The sequence below is a fragment of the Octopus bimaculoides genome, chromosome 9 (genome assembly GCF_001194135.2).
Source record: "Octopus bimaculoides isolate UCB-OBI-ISO-001 chromosome 9, ASM119413v2, whole genome shotgun sequence".
Classification (NCBI taxonomy): domain Eukaryota; kingdom Metazoa; phylum Mollusca; class Cephalopoda; order Octopoda; family Octopodidae; genus Octopus; species Octopus bimaculoides.
This window is the reverse complement of record NC_068989.1, coordinates 55,292,416-55,296,387: the sequence shown is the minus strand read 5'-3', so window position 1 is coordinate 55,296,387 and position 3,972 is coordinate 55,292,416.

Here is a 3,972-nt window from a genome sequence, read left to right as displayed (position 1 = left end):
TTCTATTTTGGGCAGTTCGTGTTACTACACATTCTCTATGTGACTCCAATTACATTTTTCTTCTTGAATATGTGTATAGGTTCTAATAACATCTGATAGACAGTCATTTTAATATTGATTTCAAGTTTTGGCACAATGCCAGCAACTTTGGAGGAGGGAGTAAGTTAATTACATCAACCTAAGAGCTCAACCGGTGTGGTAACGATTCTGCCAGCTCGCCACCTTGAGCCGTTTTAGGAACAAGGTCCGAAATTTTGGGGGAGGGGGGCCAGCCAATTAGATGGACCCCAGTACGCAACTCGTATTTAATTTATCGACCCCGAAAGGATGAAAGGCAAAGTCGACCACGGCGGAATTTGAACTCAGAACGTAAATACAGACGAAGCACCACTAAGCATTTCGCCCGGCGTGCTAACGTTTCTGTCAGCTCGCCGCGTTAGAGCCGTTTTAATATTACCTGATCTCTGACTTAGGTTGACAGAAACGGTAGAGTGCCGGATAAAATATTTGAGTGATATTTTATTGCTTTCCCAAAATTCTGGAATCCCGAATCAAAGGATTCTGTCAACCTTCCGTGTTCGATAAAATAAGGGCCAGCCAAGTATTAGGCGAAACTAAACTGACTGGGCCTGGCTATCACCCCTCCCCCTAATTATTGAGTCATTTTTGTCTGTAGAGGAAATCTTTATTACCAGACCTAATAAGGAGAGCGTTGGACGAAATGGTTTCCCTTTTATTCTGTGTTTAGTGCCCTCATACCGTCAGAGGTCAACTTGTCCTTTTGTTTTTAGTTTTTCAGTGCTAGATACAAGAAAAAGTATCGGTGAAATATTTTAGGGGTAGGGAAGGAGCTTGTGATTATGTCAGTCAATTAAAATCCCTTATATAGGAAAACCTTAGGTACTTAGCAAGAGAAGAGTCGTTTCCCTTGATCTTTATCAGTCATCAACTGACTCTATCTTTTCCATCATTTTGCTCTCTGACCATTCTTCACCTTTATGATTTTTTGATACTTCTAATACGAGAGATATGTGTCCCGAGTAAGACTTAAAAACGAACCCGGTAGTGGGGCCCTGGTTCGGGAGTTCCAGGGTTTGGGTATTGTGGAACTACCTCTTAGCCATTAGTATTCCCAGGTCTACTGTGATCTGAAATAGTAGCACCTGTCAGGGTCCCAGCCATAGGTTAATTAACCTCGATTCTGCAGAAGAACCTTCATGGATCAACGGAAGGGAAGTTGGATGCAGTAATGCATTATGGAGTGCAGAAGAAATAGGAAGCAAATATGAGGTCTTGGTCATTCATTGCTTCCGTTTCTTATCCCCAGTCGTCTTGACCTGTTCTTGCCACTGGATCGAAAGTAGTCACAAACAAGAGAGTGAAGCTGACGTGGCGTAACTCTTTCATTTAAACAAAATCACCACGCAAGTCATTAGTCATCCGTAAGGTTAGTCTTTATCCTCCCGACAGACGAACATATTACCGGAGATTTGTCCATACATGTCCATTTAAAGTAGTGCGTCATATTGTAGTCATATTGTGGTGTTTAGTGTCACATGACAAAAGCCTGTTTCGTTTACAGCTTCATTGTGTCTTGTAAAAAATCATTTTACCTAAAGATTTTTTAAAGATTTTCTTTCTAAATTTTATTTCGAATTAGCTTTATTCGATTTTAATTTAGAATATTTAACAAACATTGCTAAAATTTCTTCGGTCTAGATTAGTATTTGTCTGTTATCTCTATTCTCTATGAAATTGTTGGCAATATTGATTCTTTAATCTGGTCAGTATTGGGATTTCCTTTAGGGCTGACAATGTTTTGTTTTAGTTATAAAGCCATAGCTTGTGGAAAGATAATAGTTTTTTTTCCTCATGAATGATCCTTTCATAGTAAGTCTGAAACAGCTTAGCGGCTGATGTGAGAATCAGATGCCATTCTAAGATCTCTCAACTGATAATATCCTATTTTCAAACGGTGTTTACTTTTCTTACTTCACAGAGTTCTAAGTAAATTTCTTCCACCGAGTTTCATACAATAGAACTTTGTTTCCTTACCTGGTTTCTTCGTTAATACCAAGAGAAAGCTTACAGCTCTGTTTCATGATTTGATGTGAAATCTCTACTTTCGATCTACTCCTGTTGATATAAAATAACTATATTGTTTCTGGGTATTTTGCTGTCTTTTCAGATACCTTAAAGACAATTTATTCGATAAGATCATACACCATTTCATTTTATTCTTTTTGTGAGAAATAAAAATATAAAAATTATAAGTTCAATCAATGTTTGACTGGATAAGACTTTTCGGATATTAACTCAAAAGATATCCAAATTTTGTACCTTAAAGCTATATTTTTAATTTGCAGCACAAACGATGAAATGATCTGTTACTCTGTACACATATAGAGACAAACATTTGTCTACCTATCTGTCTGTATATCTGCCTGCCTGTCTGCCTGCCTGCCTGCATTCCTGCTTGTTTGTCTGCCTGTCTGCCTGCATTCCTGCTTGCTTGTCTGCCTGTTGGTCATTCAATTTACAATGTACGCAATATGTTCACATGCATATTTATACAAATATGTATACAAAGCACGCACGTACACATAAGCACAAACACATACAAGCACACACAGGCGCGCGCACAGATACACACACACACACACACACACACACACACACACACGCGCGCGCACAAGCATACATTCATGTAAGAAGGAACAAAAAATTATGAAGTTCCTCACGAAAAACGGGCCTCTTCTTAGGAGAGCCTGGATTTCACGGCTGTCTCAAGTGGACATTGGAAGCAAATGACTGCCGAGAAAGCCAACACGAGACAAGAGGTGTTGTGTGCTAGTTGAGGAAGATAAGGAGATAAGAGGGTAACCACATGAAATTTTAAAACCATAAATGGTTGACAAAAGGAAAAAAACTCTGCAGCGTGCATCAACAGCAGGGGCACCACTCGAAGGTAGTTGGACTTTCCGTACTTATATCAAGAACAAAAAAAAAAAAAAAAATCAGAGGCGGTTTTGGTAAAAACCAGTTTTTAGATGATTAAATAGAAAAATGTTGGTTGGAGAGTGGTTTTTAATACCTTGCACGCCGTACGAGGCATGTGACCTGCTGGTTACGGTGCTGCATTCACGATCGCAAGATCGTGGTTTCATTTCTCGAAACGGGCGGAGCAAAACACTTTTTTGTGGGAGCAAAATACGTATTTTCCCATTGTTCCAATCCAGTCCAGTCAAATGTAAATAAATAAATCTACGACGAACTGACGTCCCATTCATCATCATCATCATCATCATCATCATCATCATCATTAATGTATTCAAACGTTTGGTGGACATTAAATGAATTAACATCACCTTCTGGCAGATCAACTCCCAAATGTTTAACCCTACAGTTCCATCCACAATCATTGAGCTTCGCTTTTGCAACGATAGTGTAACTATGCCTACGTTGTCTAATATGTCCTACCCTTGTATTTTATACGGAAGGGTTTCGCTGCTATTTCTAGCAAAGAGGAGAAATAACAAAGGAAGATCCATCCATCCACCTACCGTAGTAGAATTTTATGATGGACCGACCTAACTACATAAATGTTAGTTATTTTGGTATATACGTAACTCCAAAAGAAAGGAGTGTTCAGAGAGGGGAGTAAGAAGAAACTCAGTGAGTCATTTCGGGTGAAGAACAGCAAAAATAATTTGTATCTTGCAAGCAAGCTATAGGTGATATCCTGTTGTCCTCGCCTATAGAGGAATATTATGATTGTATAAAAAAGATCAAGACAACCCCCCCCCCAAAAAAAAAACCCAAACCCACCTCACTATTCCCCGATAAACAGAAAAGAAACAAATCAGTGTGTATGTATGTATGTATATATATATATCTATATATATCTATATATAAGTATATATATGTATGTTTATATATGTGCATATATATATATATATATATATATATATA